This window comes from Tenrec ecaudatus, chromosome 13 (genome assembly GCF_050624435.1).
Source record: "Tenrec ecaudatus isolate mTenEca1 chromosome 13, mTenEca1.hap1, whole genome shotgun sequence".
Lineage (NCBI taxonomy): Eukaryota > Metazoa > Chordata > Mammalia > Afrosoricida > Tenrecidae > Tenrec > Tenrec ecaudatus.
In genome coordinates, this window is record NC_134542.1 from 132,755,049 (window position 1) to 132,767,596 (window position 12,548).

At 37.6% G+C, this 12,548-nt stretch overlaps 1 non-coding gene across 1 annotated transcript; it reads right to left on the reverse strand.

Annotated features, from left to right (window-relative positions):
- Positions 1-11,832: 11,832 nt before the first annotated feature.
- LOC142425243 (small nucleolar RNA SNORA61) lies at positions 11,833-11,959 on the reverse strand. Its single transcript, XR_012779592.1, has one exon. It is a non-coding gene; the product is annotated as a small nucleolar RNA SNORA61 (small nucleolar RNA).
- Between the last annotated feature and the right edge of the window lie 589 nt (positions 11,960-12,548).

Consider the following 12,548-nt stretch of genomic DNA (forward strand, 5'->3'; position numbering starts at 1 on the left):
GATCCTCTCTTAGCCTCTCTCGAAAAGACATTGAAAGAAGAGTCTGTGCTTAGGGGTCCCATATCCAGAAACTCAGACCAGTCTAATATTACATCTTGTGCACCAGTATCGCACACCCTCAGTAACCATTCCCAGGGATATACCCCAGGCTTCTGCTTGTACGTATTTGAAAACTCGAGCATATCTTTATGAGCATAGCGTGCTTCTTATTGAGTAACCAACTCAACCTCACCTTTAGAAGCTTTCTTAGACTTAATTTTAGTTACAGGTCTAGAGGAGATAATGGGTGGTGAGGGTGTTTCCTGAGTGCTCTCAGGAATGTCTTGTAAGGAATCTCCCTTGGCCAATGCTACTGATGCAGCCCTACCTGGCATTTCAGTTTGAACAGTTTGGTTAATCTGCTCAGGTGTGACTTGCTCTATTGACAGTGGATTAATACCTTCACCTGGGAGGGGTGGATTTATTGACTGGGGTGGCTCAATTGTTTCTAGGGGCTCAATATCCTCCTCTTCTGGATCATCAACTTATATGTTCTCATCCCATTTTTCAGGGTCCCAAATTTTTCCATCAATGCCCTCACGTTGATATCAGACATCCTCTAGATCTGCAATTCAGCTGACGCTGTAATTCAGCCACTCACATAATGAGACTCTGAACCTGTTGTCAGCAATGCCAGCTCTATTACTAGGGGAGAGAAGGCTCTCCTTTGTCGCACAGGTGAAAGCTTTTAAGTCTATAAATCAGCGCCTGAGCGTGCTTCTGAAGCCCTAAGACCATCCCTCTCCTTAATCACACTTTCCATTGTAAGGAAGACCAGCCAACCAGCTTCCCTATACCTGCCATCCTGACAAAACTGCTGGAAAATATCCAACATATCATCACCCAGAGCCTCTCCTTTAACCAGCACCTCATCGATTGGTGGTGCTACTGTAGGTATTAGCTTTGCTCTTTGACACCATTTATTAATAAGAGTGGCAGATTTATCCATGCCTTTACATGTAGAAATAGCATTATTAGTGTGCTATTAAGACTAATCAGGCTGCAGAGCCAATTTAAGAAACCCATATTTATGATTTTATTTCTCTAGAAGCACTCCTGGTACCAAATGTATTAGGGTGCTCTAGAGAAACAAAACCAGGACACTAATCATTTTGTATATATTTAAATAGATAGCTAACATAAGAAATAAACAGTTAATCTCTAAAGCAGTACAAAAAGCTCAGTACAACTCACTTCCATGGGACAGCTAGTACACGGGCAGTCCTTCAAGTCTTGAGGGCCGTGGGGTAGTCCTCCATGGAGCAATTCAGGCTATGGGTCCACAGGCAGCAAAGAGCAAGCAGGTCACCAACCGTCAGCCAGATGACAGGGTCCTACAGTCCTCAGCTCAAGAGATGTACCTTCCTGTAGCGTGGTGAAGCAGGTCTTGAAGGAACCTCAAGTTACAGTGACACAGTCCACAGGTAGACATCCCACAGATAGTGTAGCTTGAAATGGAGGCACAGAACAAACAAGGCAGCAACACACTGGTCCGATGATCAAAGAGCAAGAGTGAGTAAGAGGCAGGACTCACAGAATCATTTATCTCTCCACCCTTCAACTAATCTCACATGCGTTCATTGGCCATGTTGGCATAACAAACCTACCTATCACAATTATGTATATGACAGTATATGTCTGTGTTGCCTTTAACTCCTGCCAACCACCTTTCCTACCTCCATAATCTTTCACCAATCTTCCTTTGTTGTATATTGTCTTCTCCTTCTTCAACATTAACACAAGCTTATATTCGAGCATTAGACTTCACTTGCCTCTCTTTATCACCTCTGATAGTCATCAAAGGATATTGTGTGTTTTTAATTAAGCATAATTAATTTTTAATTAAGCATATAATGAAACATGTACTCTTGTGTGATTGTATAATTTAATTCAGCATAATGTCCTCCAGGTTCATTCATGTTATGTGGTTTTCACAGATTCATCATTATTTTTAATGTTACATATTATTACATTGTGTATATATATTCAAATAAATGTATTCATTATTCCACTGAGGGCATTTGGGTTGTTTCCAATGTCTTGCTATTGTCAATAATACTGTAATGAATATCAATGAACATCTATCTACTTTGTTGTGGATTTTATTTTTCTGGAGTATGTAACAAGCAAAGGGATAGCTGGGTTGTACCATATTTAAAAGAAGTACTGTATTGCTTTCCACAGTCGTTGCTATTCCACCAACAGTGTTTGAATGTTCCAGTCTCTCCTACACTATCAAGCATTTGTGTTTTATGTTTTGGGGATTTTATAAAGCTTTACTACCAATGCTGGGTGAGATAATATCTCATTGTTACTTTGATTTGCATCCCTCTAGTAGCTAATTAACACAGCCATTTATTCATATGTTTGTTGGCCAGCTAAATATGTTCTTTGGTGAAATGTCTGTTCGTCATAGGTCTATTGGATTATGCATTTATTCTTATTGAAATTTGAAGTTTTCTATAAACTTTAGAAATTAGTCCCTTTCTGTTTTCACTACCAAATTATTTTTTTTCTGTCTGGGCTGTCTTGTTTTATTTTATTTTTTTAGTGAAATCTTGTGAACCACATTCATGTCAAATATTTAAGAGGTACCAGCCATCTAGTCTGTATTCTGCTTTTTTGTGTGTTTTTAGCACAATTTTATCTTATATTTATGTCAAGTACTAGGACCCCTCAGTGTGTCCTTATTTGTTCATTTATATTAAATCTTTCTGAATGATGTGTCTATGTATAGTTTATTTTTGCCCTGGTAATACAAAACAGTTCCACTTGTAACTGGATGCAAATATTGGACATAGGGCATCAGATTTAATTTCATAGCCATAGGATAATATCTCAATAGTTTATAACCTAATGTCCTAAAGTTTGAATCATGTTAACATTAAAAATATTCCTCTGAGATTTTGGCATAGATACAATAAATTTACTAAGTATTAATTCATGAACACCAATATATTTTTCTATGCAGAGATAGAAAAATTGCACCTAACCCTACAAATCTTCTACCAAATCAAATACCTTTTAATATCATTTGTTGATGAGTGTTAACATGGCACATCTTTTTGTTTTCCTCTTCTGCAACCTTCATTTCCTACCCTGTTTCCCCCAAAATAAGACAGCGTCTTATATTAATTTTTGCTCCCAAAGATGCGCTAGGTCTTATTTTCAGGGGATATCTTATTTTTCATGAAGAAGAATACGGTACACACTTATTGTTTTATTAAAAGAGATCTCGCACTTCCTGTCTGCCCTGGCTGAGCTGCATCCAACAGTGAGCTGCGTGCGTGGTGGCACCCTCTGCTCTAGTCCAGAGTCCAGAGTTAAGGTAGATTTGGGGGGCGCTTATTTTCGGGGAGGTCTTATTTTGGGGGGTGCCTTATATTTCGGCAAAGGCAAAACTATAAGTAAGACTTATTTGGGGGGGTGTCTTACATTCGGGGAAACATGGTACTTAGTGTAACTATTCTGTGGCGTTTACCCTGCTTTCACTCTCTTTACTAGGCTATATTCAGCACTTTTTTTCAATGCTGAGTTCAAAACTCATTTAATTGAAGAATACAACTTGGATGAAAATGTATGGAAGGCTTGCCTAAGAAAATAGGGGAAAGCTCTTTCTACCTCAACATATCCGTATTCATCCCTCGTTGCTAGAGTCAGTTATATAAGACTGTAGTTAATAAGCGCACGCAGCTTGAAAGGGGTGCTATTTGTTTGATTGCTGGCAATACAATGTTGTCTTTTTATTCAATCATATTGATTTCTTCTTGGATTGTCTCTATGTACAACATTGAAGGGGTGGTTCAAGCTGTTTTTTAAAGGATTGTTTTCACTGACATTTTATTTAAACAATAAAAGAATCGATTACCTTGATCTCTTTCATGAAACTGAATGCAGCATAATCAAGTGTAGCTAGACCCATAAACATGGAACATATTGGTGTAGCCTGCATATTTTAGAGAAAATATTTCACACACATTGTGGTGCCTTTTCCCTGTTAAAGCAAGCAATGATTAAAAAAGAAAATCAGCAAACATTCAAAGAATGACAGTTGTAAAACCAATGGATGCACGTTAGTGTTAAATGTGACAAGACATTTTAAAAACATGCATACTAAAATTATATAAAAGGCAGTGAAGACCTTAGCTATTTTGAGTGGAGGTATTTAAGCACCTTTATAAAAATTTTTCCTCTCCTTTCTGTTTTTTTTATTTTACTAAAATATTAAAGCTAATATATTCCTAGCTTTTGTTTTCTCTTCTTCCCTATTTTGCGCTTACATATCTAGATGACTGTAGCTGTTGAGTCAAGGATGACAGAGAAGGGCATGAGAAGGTTTCTGAGCCACCTCTTCCTTAACATTCACCATCGTAATTGTGTGTACTTTTATCGGTATTTATTTACTTAAAGAGTCTCCTTTACAGTCTACCCCCACAATTTATTATTATCCTCCCGTGGTTTGTTTTGCTGTGTTTTTTTGTTTATTTTTCATTTTTCTTCCCTCAAGTTTACTGGACGCCTTGGCCAATATTATATATTTTTAAGTGATCTAAAAAATTCACTAATTGCTCTCCTTTATTTATCTTCATTCCCTTTCACATAACTAAGGAAAAATACACAATGATCTGGGGCCCGACTTTCATGCAATTAACTGAAAGCTAGATGTGGAATGGTGCTAACAATATTATTTGGAGTTTCTCCATTCAGTAAGTTATTTGAAATTTCTCCATTATCGTGGTGCTTCAAAAGTTTCATGGAAAAAAACCTTTATCTTTTAATTCAGTTTCTGCACAAATATTGGAAATCTCTTACGTGGAAAAGAATGGGGTGTAGTATGTTGCTAATTTTGAAAAACTAAAAAATATCACAATAGGTCAAGGGGTGGTGTAAGTAGGCTGGAGTGCTGAATCTCAGAGAGTGATTCCGCCACATACCCATTGTCAAATGACTCTGGAATTCAATTTAAATGGTATCCTTCCCTTCCCCCCCCCACCACATGAATCAACAAACTCACAGAAATAGACATTCAATAGCAGCTGACTCTCGCTACCATGAACCAGGTTATCTCTATTGTGAGTATGCCTTCTTTGGGAAGCAGGTCTTGGAGACTCAGATAGCAGTGATTAGTAATATTATTTGTTTATTCCAATAAACTAAGCTTTCTTTTCTTTTTTTTCCCCATTCTATTATCTTGTGCTAGAGAGCGCTTAATTTTGTTGAAATGTATGAATGGAACAGGAAGATCTAGACTATCTAGTCAGTTATTTCGGTTGTTTTTCCTGGTTCATATGGCAGTTTTACCTAAAAGAAAAAGGAGAGTACAAGTAGATAAACAGAACACCCCGGGGCATGACCATCTCTCTCTGTGATGATGTCAAAACCACTGTGTTGGACAGGGCAAGTATAGTAGACAAATGGATGTAAATATAAGAAATAAATGTCCCTTGACAGATTTTAAAACTGTAGATTTTTATAAATTCAGCCTAAGTAGATATGACTGCAATTATTTTTTGACAGGGAGTGATTCTGTATCAGATTATAATGATAAATACATGAAGATAAGCAAGTTCAGACCCTCACCCACAAAAAACACTCCATCCAGTAGGAAAACTAGAGACAAAAGTAAGTGTCCAGTGTAATTATCACTGCTATAAAAATACTCATGAAAGAAAAATGTACGTATTTAAAAGTAAAAAAAATCACAAAAGAAGAAAGAGAAAAAATGTAAGACCACTCTTGAAAGCAATTATATATTCAGTAGATTGTCAACAAGTTGGAAATATGATCCTATGGTCTCATTTTTCATGATAATTATAAAATTAAGATACCTATGTGTCTTACTAGAGAATCAAAACTAGTGAAGCATAGTTAGATGATAGGTATGTAGGCATGTATGTAGATAGGTAATAGCAAGTTCAATTCTTGGATCCAATTTTAAGGGTGGATGATCCTCATGACTTGTATATCTATGGGGGTGCATGAACCTAAGATTGGCAGAAATCAACAGGCTTGTAGTTGCAGAAGTGAATGAACTCAAGGTCAGCAGGTCAGATGGCTGGATGCTCATTACTCTCAGGAACTATAAGCAATATGGTAGGCAATGGTGAATGGGTGCACACACATGCACACATACACAAATCACAGTCATTTCATGCCCCTCTTCATTTACTGAAACTAAAAGAAGTCACATGGAGTGAGGTCAACTGAGGAAGGTGTGTGTGGCAAGAGAGTCATGTTTTGATCCCCAAAACTGGAGCACTGAGATGGCTGTATGAGCAGGTGGATTGTCATGATGGCAAAATCAGTCCTCTGTCTGCCACAAATCAGGCCATTTTTTGTCACACAATATTATGCAATCTTTTCAGGACCTCTAAATAGAAAGCTTGATTAACAATCTGACCTGATATAATGAACTCTAAATGCTCTATCCACCTTACATCAAAAAAAAAAAACAAAAAAAAAAAACAAATGAGAACTGACTTGAGTTTTGCTTTAATGTAAGGAGCTTTTGTGCGTCGAGGTCACGATGGTGTCTTCCACTGACTTGATTGATGTTGCTTTTAGGGCATCAGAGTAGCACCATGTCTCATCACCAGTAATGACCTTGGAAAAAATGTCTGGGTCGCTTCTGGGCTGTTCTTTCAAAGCACGCATGTTTCTACTCAACACTTTTTTTTCTGGTCAAAGGCACACATTTTGCAGCAACTCTTTTCATTCCAAAATCTTCTGTTAAAATTCACTTAATGGCGTTCCAAGATAGTCCAGATAACTTCCTCAACTCTTCAATGATCCATCACTGTTATTTGAGCTCAAGTGCCCAAATTTCGTCCGCATTTTCATTCATTCTGGGAGTTGAGAGTCGTCTGGAACAAGGGTTGTTATCAATCAACATGTCATCTCTTTTGAAATGAGAAAACCACTCATACCCTTGAGTTTTTCCCAGAGCACTGTCTTGTAAATTGTGTTCAACATCACAACAATTTCTGTGGCACTTTTCCGGAGCAGGAAACAAAAATTCACACCCACATGCTGTTCTCTTAAATCAACCATCACAAAAAGCTAGGTTCAAGTGAAATTGCTTATATGAATAAATTCACTGTGACCAGAGAGAACCTTCCCAGGTGATACCACTGGATGCACTAACTCAGAGCAAGTTGCTTGCTCACCTCATGGGAAAAATGTATACTATTCTTGTATTTTGGGGTGGTTCCCCCTAGTTTTCTCTCCAAATGATAGTCTGATGCTTATAGACCTATTATATGAAATAGTTGGCCTTCTTACTGTAACAATCCTTGCCTTTTGTATAATCTGGATTCAAGGGAGAAATGGTCCCTCAGAGGTTCTCTAAATCATAATATTATAATTTTTAAGATGTTTTAAGTGATTTGCAGATACCAAAAAAGTGAGTTAATAGATGTTTGTTGAATATAATTAGAAGTTCACATTCTCATTCTTTGATGCTACCAAAACTTTACTGTCTGAAAGCTTAATTATTAATAGTATAAACAGAGAGTTAGCTTCTTGCCAGTGGGGGAAAATATTACTTGTTTGGACTTTAGGCTAAATATAGTTAAATTGAACATAAGCGATGCGATCCCAATGCTGCTTGAAGATTCATGATTGGGACAGGTCACTAGATTAGAGACAAAAGGGATGCCTTCCTTAATGCTGTGCTAAGTGAAAATCACCTGTCCGTGCCACAAAGAGGTTGGAAAGACATCAGGCACCCATTAGACACCTACGGAAAGATCCGAAATGAGCAAGCTTAAACACAAGCACCCTAAATCTAGGTGGAAGGTCCACCTGGGTGTCCAGATTGGGCCCAGACACATGACATCACACGGATGTTTTTAAACTCAGCCAATAGAGTCAGTCAGAGCCCTCCAGCACACCTCCCCAGCCAGTGTGGAGAGGAGGGATAAAAGCCAGCAGCAGAGCCTGGACTTGCTCTTGTTCCTGTGTGCTCTGTAGGCTGAGAGTGGGAGTCCCTCCCACTTGTAGGTATGTATGTGTCTGCATGTCCTCCCAGGGCCTGGTCGTAGGGGATGGGGAGGGGCGCACATCCCACTTGAACCCTGGGATCTCCTAGTTCTGCAAGCATGGTTCTGCTTGCTCCTGTATCTGTATTTTCCCCACGTGGTTTTTCATGTTCACCTGTAAACTCCCATGATGCTCCAACACAGGCTTGTACTCTTTCCAGAAACAGCGTGTGCTTTTTAAGACTGTAAATCTTGAAACTTCCCTTTTTTTCATGAAAGTCACTTGGATTACAAACATGTTTCTGCCTCATGATGCGAAGCCAGAACCAAGTTTCATCAATCCATGAACCTAACAATTAGAAGTACAGTGTATTTTAAATCAGCGATATTTTTAAGTGATGATTTAATTTCCAAGAAATCATCTTTTGGGCATCATGAGTGTCTGAACCCAACTAAGGCATTGACCAAACTCTCATATAATAGGGAAATCTGGACAATGAATAAGGAAGACTGAAGAAGAAGTGAAGTCTTTGAATTATAATATTGGTAAGGTGAACTGCCAAAAGAAAGAGTCTGATTTGGCAATGCAGCTGGGTGCTCTTTAAAGTACGGAGGGCAAGACTTCATCTCATGGACTCTGGACACGTTATCAGCAGAGACCAGTCCCTGGAGAAGGATATACTTTCTAAGTGGCCGGTCATGGAATAAGAGGAAAACCCTCAATGAGAGGGATTGTGCCAGTGGCTGCAACATTATCCTGAAACACAGGAATTATGAAAGAGCTCAGAACTAGGTTTCTGGCTTAAGGACAGGCTTCTGGCCAAGATGCAAACCAGAATCTGCTTTTTGTTAGTTTGTTTGTTTACTGCTTTTTCTAAGATGCCTTTGAAAAGCCAGTTAGCCAGCATGCTTAAGGAAACCTGCAGGTATTTCCTCTCTTCCTGTCCTGCCTCTCACAGAAGGCTCCCAGGGAGAGTATTAACCAACTTGGACCCTGGATATATTCAAATATTAAGCGGTTAACAGACTAGAATGTAATGATTAACCAAATAATGTGCAACACGTCTCCCCGTTATTTCGTATTTTAAAAATCTGGATCATTTTACTCCTTTACTAAAACCTCCCATTTAAATGGAAATTCCTCTTTGCTCTTTGACAGAGCAATTGTGAAAATGGCGCAGAACCAGCTGAAGTTCACGCTGTTGTCACGAATTGACACCAATTCTATGGCATCTAGCAACAACAACAACAACACGATTCATTAGTAGTAGTAGATTTTAATTTTCCAAAGAGAATAAAGTGGAGTGTCTTCACAAGCTATATTTTTAAAAATCCGTAAATATGCATGGACCAGTGCAAAGGATTATCACCATAGTAACGCAGGAAACACACCACCTGGGCAAAGAGGGCTTCTAAGGCTTTCACAGAGATTATAGTTTATCAGAAAGGGAATGTATGGCATTTCCTAGGGATTTGAAGAATGTAAGTTATGCTTTGATTTCCTTTTTTATAATTTGTAGGACAACATCAACAATAGTTGTGAGGATTAAACAATCTATTTCTTTGATGCTAATGATATTTCATTTTAACTCACTTGTGGATAAATATGGAGTCCTGGTGGCTATGTTAACCAAAAGGTCTGTAGTTCAAAACTCCCATCCACTACCTAAGAGGGAAAAGAGGTTTTCTACTCCCTGTTCTTTGGTCTCAGAAACCCAGACGGGGAGTTCTACTCTGTCCTACAAGGTTGTTATGAGTTGTAATCAAATCTATAGTAATGAATTTGGTTTGTTTTTCTGAACATATAAATATATTAAGGTAATTGAAAATATACTTTAAATTTTAGAATGGCAACAGTTTGACAAGGTAATACATTCACAAGATGAACAGAAAATGATAGTTGAACAATTAGAAGCTCTTGATTATAATTCTACTCCAGCTTCATTCAATCCATTTATGTCCCCATTTGTTTATCTGTTCATCCCATCATTCTGGAGGTTTAAAGACCATCTCTCAATGCCATATTTTTGAGGAGAAGTGTACAAACAGTAAAAGTAATCTGAGTGACTCACCTTCTAGACATATTCTGTGTATCTTACAGAACAATTTTACTGATAAATAAAAGAATAGTTAATTGTTTATAAGTCAGGCTTGGCTGAGAGAAAATCAAAGATATAGTTAGATAAACAGAATGTGATAAAACACTTAAAAATAATTATGGATACGTGGCTATGAACTGTATTCTTTTCTAATTTTAAGTTTACCTTTTTATATTAGAACAAATGAAACTCAGCTGCCGCTGATGGAAATGATGACATTTGTGCTATACATTGCACATGCAGCCTTCAATATGAATTAAAACGTAATGTAAATAAACAAAAGTCCTCACAACTAGACAAATAGGCAGCATCATGATAAATGGAGAAAAGATTGAAGTTGTCAAGGATTTCCTTTGCTTGGACCCACAATCAATGCTCATGGAAGCAGGAGTCAAGAGATCAAATGATGTATTGCCTTGGGTAAATCAGCTCCCGAGGTCCTCTTTAAAGTGCTGAACATGAAGGATGTTGCTTTAAGAATTAAGAATTAGGTGCACCTGACATAAGCATGGTATTTTTTATCATGTCATATGCATGTGAAAGTTGAACATTGAATAAGGAAGGCCAAAGCAGAATGGATGCATTTGAAGTGTGGTGCTGGGAAATAATATTGTAAGTACCTTGGGCTGCCCAAAGGACAAACAAACCCGCCCTGGAGAAATAACAACCAGAATGCTCCCGAGAGGCAAGGACGACGAGACTTCAGTTCACGTATTTTATAGATGCTGTCAGGAGAGACTAGTCCCTGGAAAAGGACAGCATGCTTGCTAAAGTAGAGGGGCAGTGTAAAAGAGGAAGATCCTGGGCAAGACGGATTGACACAGTCGTTGCCACAGTTGGCCCGAACATAACAATTGTGAGGATAGTTCAGGGCCAGGCAGGGCTCTGTTTCACCCAGGGTCGCCGGCCATCTCAATAGCACCCAAAGACAACATGCAGAGTTGCCCTTTGAAATGAGTTAGAGACCATAAAATTGATTCAAAAGTTTCAGCATGTGCAGAGGCTACTTATTATTCCATCAACATGGCATTCAGAGATAGAGGCCAAGTACCTGACCTAGCTAGCAAGGATGACCAGAAGACCTTATGAAGGGGTTGATGAGTGTGCTCATTTGGCTTATGTAACCTGGCCATTATTCAGAGAAATGCATAGACATAGACCATTCCTACCTCCCCAGACAGACATTCCTAAGTATGATTTTTGCTTGTGGGTGAAATTCATACCTCTCCTGATTATTCTTAGTTAGCAAGAGGTGAGCTCTCTGTTTTAAAATGTTTTCTGTGGAACATCACTCTGGTAACAGCATGTCACATGGAATTATTAATTTATATTGGAACTGAAATAGTATAAGCAATTATTCTTAATTGGAAAATGCATGAGTAATAGTTCCTTATTTCAATACGATTAAAGAAACAAAAAGAAATTCTGTATCCTTTCTTTCCCCTACAATTTGTGCCACTATGTAGTCAAAATGTAAATAAATAAAAACCTTTTGTTCATTAAATATTTCAAAAAGCAAATGGAAAGGAAATAATATTTTAAAAAATCAATAATGCTTGTCCTACAAGAAGATTCAATCATACATCATATACTTAATGATGGAAGTAAAAATAAAAGCAGTAAAATTGTGGGGTTGGGTGAAGAATTCAAATTAAATTAGTAAATGCAAACTAAATTTGTCCATTGTCCATTTCTTTTCTTTCTTTACTCTTTTTTTATGCCTGAAATGAACTTGTTTGTTGTATGTCATTAAAGACTCAAATCCACTCTAGTTTTACTTTTCCTCCTTTTTCATCCACTCAGACCAATATTTAGTTCTGAGGGGTAAGGAATCTGGAGGATTTTTTATTTTTGTTTTTTACATGAAGTATTTATTTATTTGTTTATTCTCTTAGGACAATGGTGATATTATATGTTTATCTTTGTAAGCTTGACTGAATTTGGTAAGCACAGTGTCCTCTAGTTTTGTGCCTGTCTTGTGGTGTTTGAGAGAGGTATCATTGTTTTGAATTGATGCATACAATTCCATAGTATGAATGTTCCTGAGCTTGTTTAACCATTCCTCTGTTGTTGTTGTTTTTTTAACATGTTTTTACTGTTGTGGAAATTGCTTCAATAAGCATAAGTGTACATAAGTCTGTTCATAGTATAATCTTAATTTCTTTTGGTATGCGCCAAGTAGAGTGATTGCTGAGTCATAAGGTACTTGGATGTCCATTTTTTAAAGGTAATACCTTACTGATTTCCATAATGACTGTACAAGTCGACAGTCCCACAAGCAATGGAAAGTGCTCCTACATCTCCACATCCTTTCCAGCATATCTTTTTTTCTGTTTTATTGAATTTTTTAAAAATTATTGGTGTAAAGTGATATCTCATGGTTCTTTTAAGTTGCATTTCTCTTATTGCTAATAATCATGAACATTTCTTC